Raw genomic sequence first — 16,626 nt, 5'->3', positions numbered from 1 at the left:
AAATGACCTGAATGTAAAGAGGGATTCTCAGGGTTGTTTCAGGAGCCTGTTGAATTTGTTTCTCTCTTTTTTTTTCTTCCTTTTTTTTCCTTGGCCTATGACTTTTATTTTCTAAAACAAATATTTCATGTAGCAATCTTGGAAATATGTTGAAGAAGGAAAATGCCAAACGACTGGTTTTAAAAAAAAAAAAAGAAAGGAAAAAAAAGGATACGGTAGGTGTTTTTAAACAGTACAATGCTTTTATTGTGTTGAATTCTTGAAGAAAATATGTGCCTCGGTTTTTAGATGTTTTTGTCTTATCTTTTTCTGCACTAAGTTCCTGACCATTTTGACCAATCAATGCACCTTTCCAGTGGCAAGGTTATGCTTCTCGTAAATTATAGTGTCACAATGCAAAACTTTTTTTAGTGACTGTAAAATGGAATAAAAGTTTAAAAAGTTTTCAGGGAATGCAAAAGGTATTAACTTAAAAGAGACAAAACTTTTTATTCAATATGTGTTGCTTCATTCTGTAAATAGCTTTTTTTTTTTTTTGCTAGTGAACCTAATTGTAATCTTTCAGGTATTTTTGTACAAATGAGGGACTGATTGTTTCTTGTAACTAGAAATAAACATTAATACAATTGTATTCATTTTATATTGCTTGTGATGTGCTGTTTCACGTCAAGCTGTCTTATACCATATCAGACCCTTGGTCTCTCAACTCTCATTTAGTTATCTAATACAGGCAAGCAAAACCATGGTTTCTGGGACTTCTTCAGAGACAACCTGAGAAAACTCAAGACTGTGTGAAACAGAAGGGTCTGTGGTCAAAAAGGAGAATAAAAGAGTCAGATTGTTGCTCAGAGAATGTATTTAGCACGTGGAAGGCTGTGAGGTCAGTCTCTAGGTCAGGGGTGGGGAACCTTTTTTCTGCGAAGGGCCATATGGATATTTATAACATCATTTGCAGGGCATAAAAAATTATCAACTTAAAAAACAGTGCTCTGCTGAGGAAGAATGATTCAGGCCAGCAAAATTAATGCAAATAATTGTTTTTTTCTATTTGAAGTCATGTGGGGAGAGCCTAATCTGCCCCCCCCCCACACACACACACACCCAGCCCGCTGCCCTAGGCAAATGCATAGGTCCAGGGCTTTTTTTGTAGAAAAAGCCCAGCAGGAACTCAGTAGCATATTAGACCACATCCCCTAATATTAGCATATTAGGTCACACACTCATTAGCATATTAGGCCACACCCTCTGGGATAATCAAGTGCAAACTGAACGGTGACCCAAGGCTATTCCAGCAGGCGCAAGTGGAGGAGTGGGGAATCAAACCCGGTTCTCCCAGATAAGAGTCTGCACGCTTCTGGCCAGCCAGCCAGGTCCCAGGGAGGCTGCCGCACAGTACGTCTGGGCCCTGTGATCCCTGCCTGGCCCTGGGGAGGCTGCTGCACAGAGTGGCTGGGCCCCACAATCCTTGCTGGCCAGCCAGGCAAGACCACGGCGAGGGGCTCCATTCTTGACTCTTGCCCAAGGTCCTGCTGCCCCTGCAATACCAACAGCAGCAGTGGCCTCCGACCCAGGAACATATGAAACCACCTCATGATCTAAAGGTCTTGACCAGGGGTGTCGAACATACAGTTCGGGGGCTGAACCAGACCCCCAGAGGGCTCCTATCAGGCCCCCGAGCAACTGGTTGTCATCTGCTTCCTTCTCCCCCTCTCTTGCTTCCTTCTGCATCACAGCTTGCTTTGCAAGGCTTGCTCAGTTGCTCAGGAGCTATAGAACAAAACCTCTATTTTCTCCATTGGCTGAGGCTCCCCCCCCAATGCCCTCTGGGGAAAGAAAGGAAAGAGCCAGAGCTTCCTTGGCCCAGTTCCCTGGATCCCATGGGAGAAATACAAAGAAAGCACCCTTAAGAACGCTGAGCACGTTTTAAGTTTTTAAAATATTCATTTTAAGCATGTTTTAAGTTTTTAAACTATTTATTTGTGTTTGTCTGTGTTCTATATAAAATTTATATCTCTGTTACCTAATCTTAAATAGGTATGCACATGGCCCAGCCCGAGATGGCTCAGCCCAACCCGACATGGCCCGCCCCCTCAAGGTCTCCTTTATGTCAGATCTGGCCCTCATAACAAATGAGTTCGACACCCCTCGTCTTGACGTTCAAGTCCCTTGGGAACCTCCATGGGAAATGTTTCACATTTTGTATCACTAAAATGGGACAGCAATGTCCTCTCTGATTTTTCCCCTCTACTGAGCAAAGCAGTTGACATCCTGAGCAGAACGTAACGGCCGTTTTCTTAAAACGAGCCAAGCAACCAAAAAATAAACCGCGGACTGACCAGTATCAACAATCCTATCAAACGGGTCGAAAATTAGATTTCAAATCCAATGTCCTTTGCAGTTACAAAATCTGTCCCAATACAAAATGTAATCTTTTTTTTTTTCCTGATGTGATGCAATACGATACAGTACAGCGCTTGTGCAAAATTTTAATACAGTTCAATGAAGTTCCAAAAATGCCAGTATGGAATCAGTAGGGGGATGTCTCAGAACCACCTCCACGAAGCTGGCTAGCTTATTGGTCCTTTTCAGAGACCTTCTTCATGGAGGGGTTGAATATTATCCACATTCCCTCATGTTCCAAGCCAAAATTCATATACAGTGGCCATAATGACATGCCTTTGATCTGAAAATATAAAAATACAAAGCTACAATAAATACATAGAAGACACTCACCCAGGGGTGGAATCCTGATGTAGCCAATCCTCCAGGTGCTCGCAAGGCTCTCTTTTGTAAGCTCTGAAGGTTCAGTGTTCTGTGGAGTGTGGGAAGCCTCAGACATGCAGGTAGAAGAGGCCGTGGGGGAGACAGTTCTAATCTGGTCTCCCTGGGCAACGCTGATAGGCACCCACGGGCTTGACCTTGGCCACACTGGCCTGAGAGGAAACCGTATAACAGGGGTGGCCAACTCTCCAGATGTTTTTTTTGCCTACAACTCCCATCAGCCCCAGGCAGCATGGCCAATGGCTGGGGCTGATGGGAGTTGTAGGCAAAAAAAATCTGGAGAGCTACCATTGGCCTCCCCTGCCGTATATCATTCCAAAGACAGGGCGGGATCTGGGGGGGGGAGCAGAGGGGGTTGCTTGCCCTGGCCGTTGATGGAGTGGGAGGGGCGCCAAATTGGGCATGGAGTCCATTGTATTCTATGGGAGCGTAAGATAGAATGGCCCATAAGGGGGGGGTGCCATTTTTTAATCCCCCCCCCCCCAAAAAAAAAATGAAGATCCAGTCCTGTCCAAAGAGTTTGGTGTAGTGGTTAAGTGTGCGGACTCTTATCTGGGAGAACCGGGTTTGATTCCCCACTCCTCCACTTGCACCTGCTGGAATGGCCTTGGGTCAGCCATAGCTCTGGCAGAGGTTGTCCTTGAAAGGGCAGCTGCTGTGAGAGCCCTCTCCAGCCCCACCCACCTCACAGGGTGTCTGTTGTGGGGGAGGGAGATAAAGGAGATTGTAGGCTGCTCTGAGACTCTGTCCTTGAAAGGGCAGCTGCTGTGAGAGTCCTCTCCAGCCCCACCCACCTCACAGGGTGTCTGTTGTGGGGGAGGAAGGGAAAGGAGATTGTGAGCCGCTCTGAGACTCTTCGGAGTGGAGGGCGGGATATAAATCCAATATCTTCATCTACCTCACAGGGTGACTGTTATGGGGGAGGAAGGGAAAGGAGATTGTGAGCCGCTCTGAGACTCTTCGGAGTGGAGGGCGGGATATAAATCCAATATCTTCATCTACCTCACAGGGTGTATGTTGTGGGGGAGGAAGGTAAAGGAGATTGTGAGCTGCTCTGAGACTCTTCGGAGTGGAGGGCGGGATATAAATCCAATATCTTCATCTACCTCACAGGGTGTCTGTTGTGGGGGGGGAGGAAGGTAAAGGATATTGTGAGCCGCTCTGAGACTCTTTGGAGTGGAGGGCGGGATATAAATCCAATATCTTCTGGCAGGCGTAGGAAAGTGAATAGCCATTGCCCTCTTTCTAGAATAGTGGGTAACTTTCAATTGTGCCCCAGTCTGAGCCAATCCTCCTGGAGCTTACAGTAGGCCCTGTAGTAAGAGCCTTGTAAGCTCTTGGAGGATTGGCTACATCAGGGTGTGTGGCCTAATAGGCAAAGGAGTTCCTGCTACATAAAGAAGCCCTGTTTGATCCTACTCAAGAAGTCTCTTGACTGAACCTGGACAAAACCTGACATTCAGCAGTGCCGTTGTGGGAAAACTGCCACCCTCCGCTCTATCCCGCATACTTCTTGTACAAAGCGGTCGCCAGTGTGATGTAGAAGTCAGACTGGCCATTGCAGCAGCAGCACTTCCACCCTCACGCCGCTGCCGTTATGAAGTGGCATTTTGATCATGCAACAATGCCAGAATGCCTGTAGGTCCAAAGCATGAATCGGATAAAACAAACCCAGATGTCTCGAGGAAGTAAACCATATGTGACTGCCAGCATTGGGCGAATCTGCACTGGGGTGGGGGGTGGGGCGGAGACGGGAGGGAAACAGAATAAAGTCATTTCGTTAATGTGCGAAATAACACCATCTGTGTCAAAACATGGAGCGAACGGAACCCCGTGCGGGAAGCCTGGGCGAAGATTCCGAAACGAAACAATGCAAAATAACGCGAGTCGATTCTGTGGCAGCCTGCTGGCACGCCTGGAGGAGTTGGCGTTGGGCACGAGGAGCTCTTGCATGCAGATGCAGAATGCGGAAGGACGACACCTTTCAGATGATGGGTGATAAAAAAAAAAAAGAGAGAGCCAGTTTAATGTATTTCACATCAATCCAAGGGGATCCATGACATCCATAGACCCAAGCCCCACGCCACGCTTTGTCACAGTGCAGACAATTGGTGGGATGTCAAAGATGTCTGTTTTTGCATTAGAGCTGCAAAATCAAAATCTCCCGTCTGCAGTTGTAGAAGGGAGATTTAAAAAAAAAAAAAAAAAAACTCCCATGAAGAGAATCTGTCCCCGTGGCATTGAGGTGGAATCTATAGAACATGTACCGTTTTCTCGTTTCTGTCAGGAAGTTCAATCTAATGTAATTTCCCCTCTGCTTAATGATTCCTTAGGTTGTTCTGATGCAGATATTTTAAGGACGCTTGTGACGGGCGTGAATCCACAGGTCACTCAGTAGCAGCGCTAAATTTTTCTCAGCAGCTTGTAGAATTCGGCGTGAAATTTTAGGTATAGATTCTGCATTTTAGAGATATATAATCAGTGCAGATATTAAGTGCTGATGTATGGATTTTAAAAAGTTACATCTTATTCCTGTTACATTTAGACCAATTTTATTCTTCAGTGTTTTACGAAATAGTTCTTGCTTTTGACTTGTACTGGTCATTGGCCAAATAAATGAATTGACTGATTGCATTAGAGTTGCAACGTTCCCCCTCCCCCAGCTGCTGGTGGGGGTAGAGGCGTAGGGTTTCCAGCTCCAAGTTGAGGAATTCCTAGATATTTTTTTAGGAGGGGGGGGTTAACTTGGGAAAGACACAAACCTCAGGAAAGTCCACCCTTCAAAGCATCCATTTTATCTAGAGAAGCTGGTCTCTACAGTCTGGGGATGAGCTACAATTCCAGGAGATCCCCAGGTCCTACCTGGAGGCTGGCATCTCTATGTGTGTCCCTGCTTTTTATGGGTAAGGAGACCCCGGCTCTGAGCCTTGCCTGTCGCATGCATTTGGCTCAGGCGCTTTCTGGCCAAGGCTTCGTGATGCACAAAGGAGTTGCTCGACTTTTGTCCTTATATTGACTAGGCCGATGGACTGAACGTAATAATAGCACCTCTCAAGGGCTTCCTGTCCCAGCCATCTTGGCGAGTAGCTTTTAAGCTGCAGCTAAGCAGAAGAAGAAAAAGAAGACGACTGTAGATTTATACCCCACCCTTCTCCCCGAATCAGAGTCTCAGAGTGGCTTACAATCTCCTTTATCTTCTTCCCCCACACCCTGTGAGGTGGGTGGGGCTGGGAGAGCTCTCCCAGAAGCTGCCCTTTCAAGGACAACCCTTGTGAGAGCTATAGCTGACCCAAGGCCATTCCAGCAGGCGCAAGTGGAGGAGTAGGGAATCAAACCCGGTTCTCCCAGATAAGAGCCTGCCCTTTCAAGGACAACCTCTGCCAGAGCTCTGGCTGACCCAAGGCCATTCCAGCAGGCGCAAGTGGAGGAGTGGGGAATCAAACCTGGTTCTCCCAGATAAGAGCCTGCCCTTTCAAGGACAACCTCTGCCAGAGCTATGGCTGACCCAAGGCCATCCCAGCAGGTGCAAGTGGAGGAGTAGGGAATCAAACCTGGTTCTCCCAGATAAGAGCCTGCCCTTTCAAGGACAACCTCTGCCAGAGCTCTGGCTGACCCAAGGCCATTCCAGCAGGCGCAAGTGGAGGAGTGGGGAATCAAACCCGGTTCTCCCAGATAAGAGTCTGCGCGCTTAACCACTTCACCAAACTATGTATAGATGGCCCTGGCCAGCGACTGGTTTTTGGAGAGAGTCATGGTGTGGTGTGACAAAAGTGCCCCGTAACTTCTTTGTCAGCGAAATCTACCAGCTCAAGCGCTACTGAGTGGGCATTGAGTGAGTGCATTTCTCACACCATAGAGGCACCATCTTCCTTAACAAAGTAAGCAAAAGTTTTGCTTAAATTAAAACCATAAAATCTTAAATCTTAAAACCGTATATCAGTTCACTAAAACCAACCCCACCCACAACAGTATCCCAGTACAGGCAATAAAACAAATAATACTTCACAACATAAAATGGCGGACATAAATAAAGTACCAGTTCAGTCCAGACCTTTATTGGCATAAAAGCAATCATGAGTCACAATCAAAAGTAGGTACAAAGGCCTGAAGTATAGCAGGAACGATACATAAAGCAATCAATGAAAATGGCAGCCAGTAATACTAATCAAGAGTTGACACCCAGCAATTAAAATACACTGGTATGCCTAGATTTAATTTTCTAGGCTTCTACTAAGAAATTCACAACACATGTAGTAATGTGGGGATTAACATCTTCTAAAAAGTAGGTTAGAGTTTTCCTTTTAGTAAATAGGTTGTGTTGGAGATATTCAGCTAAAAATTGTCTAGGTTGTGAGGCCAGGAAAGGACATTCTAAGAACATAAGAGAAGCCATGTTGGATCAGGCCAATGGCCCATCCAGTCCAACACTCTGTGTCACACAGTGGCCAAAATTTTTATATATCTATACATATATATACACACTGTGGCTAATAGCCACTGATGGACCTCTGCTCCATATTTTTATCTAACCCCCTCTTGAAGCTGGCTATGTTTGTAGCTGCCACCACCTCCTGTGGCAGTGAATTCCACATGTTAATCACCCTTTGGGTGAAGACGTACTTCCTTTTATGCGTTCTAACCCAACTGCTCAGCAATTTCATTGAATGCCCACGAGTTCTTGTATTGTGAGAAGGGGAGAAAAGGACTTCTTTTTCTACTTTCTCCATCCCATGCATAATCTTGTAAACCTCTATCATGTCACCCCGCAGTCGATGTTTCTCCAAGCTAAAGAGCCCCAAGCATTTTAACCTTTCTTCATAGGGAAAGTGTTCCAACCCTTTAATCATTCTAGTTGCCCTTTTCTGCACTTTTCCAATGCTATAATATCCTTTTTGAGGTGCGGTGACCAGAATTGCACACAGTATTCCAAATGAGACCGCACCATCGATTTATACAGGGGCATTATGATACTGGCTGATTTGTTTTCAATTCCCTTCCTAATCATTCCCAGCATGGCGTTGGCCTTTTTTATTGCAATCGCACGCTGTCTTGACATTTTCAGTGAGTTATCCACCATGACCCCAAGATCTCTCTCTTGGTCAGTCTCTGCCAGTTCACACCCCATCAACTTGTATTTGTAGCTGGGATTCTTGGCCCCAATGTGCATTACTTTGCACTTGGCCACATTGAACCTCATCTGCCACTCACCCATCCTCAACAGGTCCCTTTGGAGTGCCTCACAATCCTCTCTGGTTCTCACCACCCTGAACAATTTAGTGTCATCTGCAAACTTGGCCACTTCACTGCTTACTCCCAACTCCAAATCATTTATGAACAAGTTAAAGAGCATGGGGCCCAGTACTGAGCCCTGCGGCACCCCACTGCTTACCGTCCTCCACTGTGAAGACTGCCCATTTATACTCACTCTCTGCTTCCTGTTAATTAGCCATTTTTTGATCCACAAGAGGACCTGTCCTTTTACTCCATGACTCTAGAGCTTACTAAGGAGCCTTTGATGAGGAACTTTATCAAAAGCTTTCTGGAAGTCAAGGTAAACAACATCTATTGGGTCTCCTTTCTTCACATGTTTGTTCACCCCCTCAAAGAAATGTAACAGGTTAGTGAGGCAAGATCTTCCCTTACAGAACCCATGCTGAGTCTTCCGCAATAACTCGTGTTCATCAATGTGCCTACTCATTTTGTCTTTGATAATGGTTTCTACCAACTTTCCCAGTATTGAAGTCAGACTGACTGGCCTGTAATTTCCCGGATCTCCTCTGGAACCCTTTTTAAAGATGGGGATGACATTTGCTACCTTCCAGTCCTCAGGAACGGAGGCAGATTTCAATTCTAAAATATTTTAGAATTTATTTTATTCTAAAATAATATGGGGTTTAGAATCAAGGACTTCTAATTCGCATGGATTTTGGAGAGGTATCTGTCTAAACCTACCAAAGAGAACTGTTGGTGGGAAGGCATTTAAACGTGCCAGGGTAAAAGTCCGACGATGAAACGGGGAATCTAAAGTAAAAAAAATAATGGGGTATCTTCCCATGTCTTTGGAGAACACCTAGAGTGGCTGCAGAGCAAACAGGGGGATGTGAGGGGATCACTTTTTGGTATTCGTGATCCATACGCCTTAGTTGGATTGTTCTTGAAATATATAGTTCGTCACATAAGAAAAGAGTGCCCACCTCAATACCAAGTTCTTGTAGTTTGTGGGTAAATGTTGGGTGCCAAGTAATGCTGTGCGTTGGTGGTAATAAAGTACCAAGCAGGCAGGGAGAAAAGACTGAAGATCTTATAACTAACTAACAGTGCAATCCTGTGAATAGTAAGGCCAGTCTAAGACCATTGGTTTTGGTGGCCTTAGGCTGGAGTATCTCTGCTTAGGATTGCACTGGAAATCTTCAATGAAAAGCCAGGGTAAACAGAAACCCTTTATTAGGGTTTGTAGAGTCTTTCGGGATCAAGTGCCGTGTTCTATTGGAGAAAGTTTTCCTTCCAGACGTTTCGTTCTCAGCTGCGGAGAGCCCACTCAATGCACAGCAGCCAAGAAGGTCTGAGCGCCTGCTCCGGCTGCAACGCCACTGAGGATGTTCTCCGCAGCTGAGAACGAAACGTCTGGAAGGAAAACTTTCTCCAGTAGAACACGGCACTTGATCCCGAAAGACTCTACAAACCCTAATGATGTTACCAGCCGTGAAAACCTGAAATCTTTGAGAAACCCTTTAGCCTGGCAGCTGAGTCTGAACACGGTCCGTGTCAGGTGGACCTCAAGAGGGGGAGCAGTCCAAAGATGAGCTACTGCCACCAAGAAACTGCTAAGCAAAGTTCTGAGTGTCTGGACCATCTCTTCAAGGGCTTTTGTTGATGTTGCGACTGATGGAAAGTTTATATGATTTCAACATGTAACTAAATTTTTTATTAAGCCTGTCCGTTGAGAGCCAGTTTGGTGTAGCGGTTAAGTGCGCGGACTCTTATCTGGAAGAACCGGGTTTGATTCCCCACTCCTCCGCTTGCAGCTGCTGGAATGGCCTTGGTTCAGCTGTAGCTCTCGTAGAGGTCGTCCTTGAAAGAGCAGCTTTTGTGAGAGCTCTCTCAGCCCCACCTGCCTCACAGGGTGTCTGTTGTGGGGGAGGAAGATAAAGGAAACTGTAAGCCGCTCTGAGTCTCTGATTCAGAGGGAAGGGCGGGGTATAAATCTGCAGTCTTCTTCTTCTATAGCACTAGTCCCAGAATCAGGGCTGTCTAAAGGTAAAGGTAGTCCCCTGTGCAAACACCAGTCACATCATGACATTTTCACGGCAGACTTTTTACGGGGTGGTTTGCTATTGCCTTCCCCAGTCGTACACTTCTTCCCCAGCAAGCATTTTACCTACCTCTGTAGGATGGAAGGCGGAGTCTACCTTGAGCCGGCTACCTGAACCCAGCTTCCGCCAGGCTACCTACTAACCTGCTTTCTAAGCAAAGAATGGCTTCATTGCCCAAACACTGGAAAACTGTAAACGGAACTGGTTGTACAGTGCACAGTTTAAACGGGCAGCTTTAATGTATTCATTTCTGCATTTTTTGGAGGACGATGCCTTAGTTCTTCTCTTTTATATCCAAAGTTCTTTTTTCCAAGGCGTGTTTGAGTCTGCGCAATGTTGATCATTCTGCCCAAGCTCATTCTCTTCGGATGTCAACAGAGGGAGCTGCTATCTGAAAAGATTCCTTGGTGTTCAGGCTCCGGCTTACAGTTCACTGCAGTGCTCTGAACATTTCAACGGCCTCTAATGGGAACCTGAACGAATCCTCTAGATAGCAGTATGGAGAGTTAGGGGTTGGCACGGGTTGTTTTGTAGAAAAATAAGTGGCGGAGTTCATCCAGGGATTGTTATGCAGCTGCACATAGTATTCAATGGACAAGGAGGTGGAACTCTCAGAAGGAGGAGGTGGGACTCTCAGAAAGATTCAGGAGCTGTGCTCCTCTGAGCTCCCACTGAATCTGAGGCCTGGGTGTTGGTCCGGGCAAGGCTGTAAACTGAGTGGTCCTGGTTCCATTTTTCAAATTGTATTGGTAAACACAATTCCAGGATCTTGGGGAACAAAGTTTGATATAAAAGAGGCTAAATAAACACCAAAAGGGAGTCCCCTGTGGAAGCACCAGTCGTTTCCGACTCTGGCAGGCTGCTGATGTTAACCAGAAGGTAGGAACTGCCTGAAAGGCCATCAACTCCCATGCAAACCTACCTGACGGCTGAGGACATCTTTTGAGGCCTTTTTCAGGTACCATCACCTGCTGAGATTAGGCAAGTGAACAATGAAAATAAAAAAAAACAATGTGACTTAAATTACGATATAAATTGAACAATATTCTTTTTAAGAAAATTACAAACAAAAGAGCCAGTTTGGTGTAGTGGTTAAGTGTGTGGACTCTTATCTGGGAGAACGGGGTTTGATTTCCCTACTCCTCCACTTGCACCTGCTGGAATGGCCTTGGGTCTGGCAGAGGTTGTCCTTGAAAGGGCAGCTTCTGGGAGAGCTCTCTCAGCCCCACCCACCTCACGGGGTGTCTGTTGCGGGGGAGGAAAGTAAAGGAGATTGTGAGCCGCTCTGAGATTCAGAGTGAAGGGTGGGATATAAATCCATCATCATGATGACCATCATCATCTTCTTCTTCTCCCTAATAAACATCTAAATAAATCCACAGGGGCTGACAACATCCAATTCCTTTGCAAGTTCATCCACACCCATAAATCAATATACACCACATTGTATATACATTGTATGTATCATATACATACAAAATATGATCATATCAATTGGCCATTTCAAATGAAGGCATCGAATTCATATAATCAGACTGTCAATCTTCCAATTAAGATCACGTAAGTACTGTGCAACAGGTGCACTAGCTATCTTCCTGTTTCCAAACCAAATTCTTCAGGCAAAGGATTAATCATAATCTCATGTAGTAGTAAAGGCTCATTAGGGACAAAAAGTCTCCATAGAAGTTTCTAAACTGCCAGAATGCTCCCAATGGCTCAAGAAGAAGATGATATTGGATTTATATCCCGCCCTCCACTCCAAATCTCAGAGCGGCTCACAATCTCCTTTACTTTCCTCCCCCACAGCAGACAACCTGTGAGGTGGGTGGGGCTGAGAGGGCTCTCACAGCAGCTGCCCTTTCAAGGACAACTCCTATAAGAGCTATGACTGACCTAAGGCCGTTTCAGCAGATGCAAGTGGAGGAGTGGGGAATCAAACCTGGTTCTCCCAGATAAGAGTCCGTGCACTCAACCACTACGCCAAACTGGCTCTCAAGGCAAGATTAGGCAAGTAGTGGCTCAAAAGAGACCACCACGGAACTCCCTCCCTGAGAAAATCCATCTCTCCTGTCACTGTCATTTGTGAGCATATGTATTTTAGTTTGGATTTTTAAAAAAATATTCCGTTTATTTACTTCATCTATACCCTGCCTTTCGCCCTAATCGCCCTAAATGGAGATTATAGTAAAATTATGGCTTTAAACTGGAAACATTTGGAAGATACTTTGCTATAAATGTTAATTGCCTTGGGGACCCAAATAAGGCAGAAAGGGGATGTGCAAATGGTGTAAATAAAATAAATAAATGGGTTTCTGTGGGTTTAATCTTAACCATTAGCGCATCTCCTGTCATGAGCCTTCGCTTACTAGACGGCGCCCACCATACACTGACTTAGGACTCGACTAATTGGCCAGAATTAAAGGTTCTCTGATAGTAAGAAGTTAAAGCACTAACTCCATACAGTCATCATACGACACAAAATGGAGGTCACACAAGAATTATGGCTTTAAACCGGAGACAGATTACATGCCACTTTCAGTGCCTTGGTAAAATGAACATATTTTGTTACCGGTGGTTGCCGTTCCCCAGTCAAAACATTTTGCAGATTTATTTTTCAGTGCTTTCAAAAGCTATCACATTGGCTTGGCCACAGATTCCTGTAGAACAGGGATGGCCAAACTTGCTTTAACGTAAGAGCCACATAGAATAATGTCAGATGTTTGAGAGCCACAAGACATGGACATCAGGAAGGAAGGAAGGAAGGAAGGAAGGAAGGAAGGAAGGAAGGAAGGAAGGAAGGAAGGAAGGAAGGAAGTTGGGGGAGGGAGGAGGAGGTGGAAAGAAAGCAGCTTTAAATGCATTCTCCAAGCCGCCAGCTAGCTTGCTTTGGAGAAGTGACTTAAAGAGAGAAATGCCTTCTCCAAGCCAGCCGATGAGCCACACAATATGTGTGAAAGAGACACATGTGACTCCCGAACTGCAGTTTGGCCACCCCGGCTGTAGAACAACAGAAATATAACAACGGGGAACAAATGGGCCTTTGCCATGCCGCTAACTCTGAAAATTCTTTTTCCGTCTCCACCAACAGCAGCGGTTGGTGTTCTGTGTCTATCCACGCCGATGCCCCTGGAATGGGAAGGGGGAGTTTCTGTGTGACGCAGAAAGTTAATGATTGACAGCTGACTAAAGAGTTGTCTGTTTTTTGAGGCTTGGCTTGATCACAGCTTGAGAACACTTCAGGAGACCAGCCGAGTGTCCCGCAACTTCTGAAGGCTGCAAAGAACAAAGGAAGGGAAAGCTAATATGTGATTGAAATGTGCATTGGGGCTGCAGGACAAACGCTCGGGGCCCCAGCTCACGAGCACAGCGAAGAGAAGCCAAAAGCTTTTCCATTTGAAGTCTGCGCAGCCATCGCAAGGGACAACTGGATTAACGGGGAAGGCTGTGATAGAAGCAGCGGGCCTAGGAACAGGAGTGCATAGAGGTCGGGGGCTAAGGGAAGATTACATTTCTGTGCTCATTGCTGCCATTGGGGCACTTCACTAGCATAAGCCTATTTCCTTCTACTGCAACAAGCCAAGTTTCCAAGGAGCTCTGCCTTGCTGGCATCCCTTAGTAATATTGGGGAAGCGATACTGATGTTGCCCCTCCAGCGCCACTGACTGCTGATATCTGCAATGCTCAGCACCTCGGACAGAGAGGCCATGTCTTCTGATAGGTGATAAACAACTTCTCTCTGTCCTCAGATGGCTTGCCCCACCCCTCTATCATAGGACTCTGCATTAACTGGTTCGATCTGCATTTATGCTCAGGCAGACGTCCTGCTGCTGAGTTGGTTTACACAGGCTTGCAGCCAAGTAGTTTCTGATCGCACTCGGGTCCATAGATTATGATACCACGATGTTATAGTGCTCATGGTAACGAGGAAGAGAGATAAGGCGGGGAGGGGTGTGTGACTCTTTGGCTGTGCAATGGAGTGCAGAATATTGATTAGCGACAGGTTGGACTTTTGTACTATTTCTGATAAATCCTCATTATGTAAAGTTGCTCTAAGTGGAAAACGGGATATTGTAGGCAGGCATACGTAAATGCATCAGAGCCCTGTGCCGCGGGGTGGTAAGCTGCAGTGCTGTAGTCCAAGCTCTGCTCATGGCCTGAGTCCGATCCTGGCAGAAGCTGAGTTCAGGTAGCTGGCTCCAGGTTGACTCAGCCTTCCATCCTTCCGAGGTCGGTCAAATGAGTCCCCAGCTTGCCGGGGGGAAAGCGTAGATGACTGGAGAAGGCAATGGCAAACCACCCCATAAAAAGCCTGCCGTGAAAACGCTGTGAAAGCAACGTCACCCCAGAGTCGGAAACAACTGGTGCTTGCACAGGGGACCTTTCCTTTCCTAGCATGCAAAAGAGCCCCATGGTGCAGAGTGTTAAAGCTGCAGTACTGCAGTCCTAAGCTCTGCTCACGACCTGAGTTCGATCCCCAGAGGAAGCTGGGTTTTCCATCCTTCCGAGGTCAGTAAAATGAGGACCCAGCTTGCTGGGGGGGAAGTGTAGATGACTGGGGAAGGCAATGGCAAACCACCCCGTCAAAAGCCTGCCGTGAAAACATCAGGATATGACCTCACCTCATGGGTTGGTAATGAACATATGGGACCGGCATACCTGCGAGACCGTCTCTCCCTACGATCGGCCAGTCACCATCTTCTGACCATCCCCAGCCCAAGGGACATCCGGCTTGCCTCAACCAGGGCCAAGGCTTTTTCAGCCCTGGCCCGGACCTGGTGGAACCAGCTCCCTATGGAGGTTCGGGTCCTCCCGGATTTGTTATCATCCCGGAGGGCCTGTAAGATGGAGCTGTTCCGCCAGGCCTATGGCTGAGGCGGACGGGCATCCTTACCATCTAAACTGGCCCCCTGCACTGATTGCACTGATCTGTCCACACCCTCCATGCTGCCTTCATGTGAGCGGTGGCTTAATGGCTTCAATTTTAAATTGTTTTAACTGTTTAAACTGTTTAAATTGTTTTAAACTGTTTGATTGTTTTACTATGTTGGAAGCCGGCACTGTGGGAAAGGGCGACCTATAAATCTGCAGAATTAGATAAATGAATGAATGAATGAATGAATGAATGAATGAATGAATGAACGAACGAACGAACGAACGAACGAACGAACGAACATATGAAGCTGCCTTCTACTGAATCAGACCCTCAGTCCATCAAAGTCAGTCTTGTCTACTCAGACTGGCAGCTGCCCTCCAGGGTCTCAAGCTGAGGACTTTCACACCTATTTGCCTGGACCCTTTTTAGTTGGAGATGCCGGGGATTGAACCTGGGACCTTCTGCTCACCAAGCAGCTGCTCTACCGCTGAGCCACCGTCCCTCCCCAAAGGACATATGAAGCTGCCTTCTACTGAATGAGACCCTGGGTCCATCAAAGTCAGTCTTGTCTACTCAGACTGGCAGCGGCTCTCCAGGGTCTCAAGCTGAGGATTTTCACCCCTATTTGCCTGGACCCTTTTTAGTTGGAGATGCCGGGGATTGAACCTGGGACCTTCTGCTTCCGAAGCAGATGCTCTACCACTGAGCCACCGTCCCTCCCCTAATGCCTCGGTGATTGCACACGGGACTACCTTTACCATACGTAAGTGAAACCAGGACCCTTCTTGGGATTGTAAAGGTCACTTTGAGAGATGGTGAAAAGGAAAAGAGGAGCACGCTGCATCACGGGCTCCGCATATTCCATTTTCAACTGCCTTCAAAGTCAATAGAGCCATTGCCAATGGTCATTATGTTACATTATAGCTTGTATCCAGTCTTGAAGGCCTATGCAATCCCTTGCTATTGCTCAGTTGGTTGCCCCTTTGGAATTGTTTGTTTGCAGCCCATTTGGTGGGGGCCCCCTTACATGCCCGAGCGTTCAGCTTTGCAAACGCTTGATGCTCCGAGACGGACTTCCTCTTTCGTCTTTATTATGGCATGGAGGTGTGGGGGAGGGAAGGGTTGTTGTGCTATTTATGGACGCTTTGTTCATGGAGCCTATTTTTCCTTTTCTCCCTTTTCCCACTTAGACTTGATTTAATATGAGATGAGCATCAAAAGGAAGAGTCTACTTGAAAGGCACTGTTCTCTTGTCAGGGCTAAATTAAAACCAAACAGGAAAGAAAGAGCACAATAGGAAACGGCACAATTATAGCATAGTAACATCCTTTGGGTGGGGGTCCCCTGCTTCCAGACCCCCTTATCCTGAATGCTGGTTAGCAGGGCTCGAATTCAGCAGGAGCTCACAGGAGCACAGCTTCTGAACCCTCAGCCAGGGTCTGCGTGCAGTGGGAAGTTCTCTCCCCGTTGCACATAGAAGAAGAAGAATTGCAGATTTACACCCAGCCCTTCTCTGCCCCGTGGCGCAGTGTTAAAGTTGCAGTACTGCAGTCCTAAGCTCTGCTCACGACCTGAGTTCGATCCCCGGCGGAAGCTGGATTTTCAGGTAGCCGGCTCGAGGTTGACTCAGCCTTCCATCCTTCTGAGGTCGGTAAATGA

General features: G+C 46.6%; 1 non-coding gene across 1 annotated transcript; it reads right to left on the bottom strand.

Moving 5' to 3' along the window:
• Window positions 1–15,612: 15,612 nt before the first annotated feature.
• On the bottom strand, window positions 15,613–15,679 carry TRNAP-CGG (transfer RNA proline (anticodon CGG)). Its single transcript has one exon. It is a non-coding gene; the product is annotated as a tRNA-Pro (tRNA).
• Window positions 15,680–16,626: the final 947 nt, after the last annotated feature.

This window comes from Heteronotia binoei, chromosome 10, assembly GCF_032191835.1.
Source record: "Heteronotia binoei isolate CCM8104 ecotype False Entrance Well chromosome 10, APGP_CSIRO_Hbin_v1, whole genome shotgun sequence".
NCBI classification, from domain to species: domain Eukaryota; kingdom Metazoa; phylum Chordata; class Lepidosauria; order Squamata; family Gekkonidae; genus Heteronotia; species Heteronotia binoei.
Note: the sequence above shows the minus strand (reverse complement) of the source record. Positions and strands in the feature narration are given on the sequence as shown.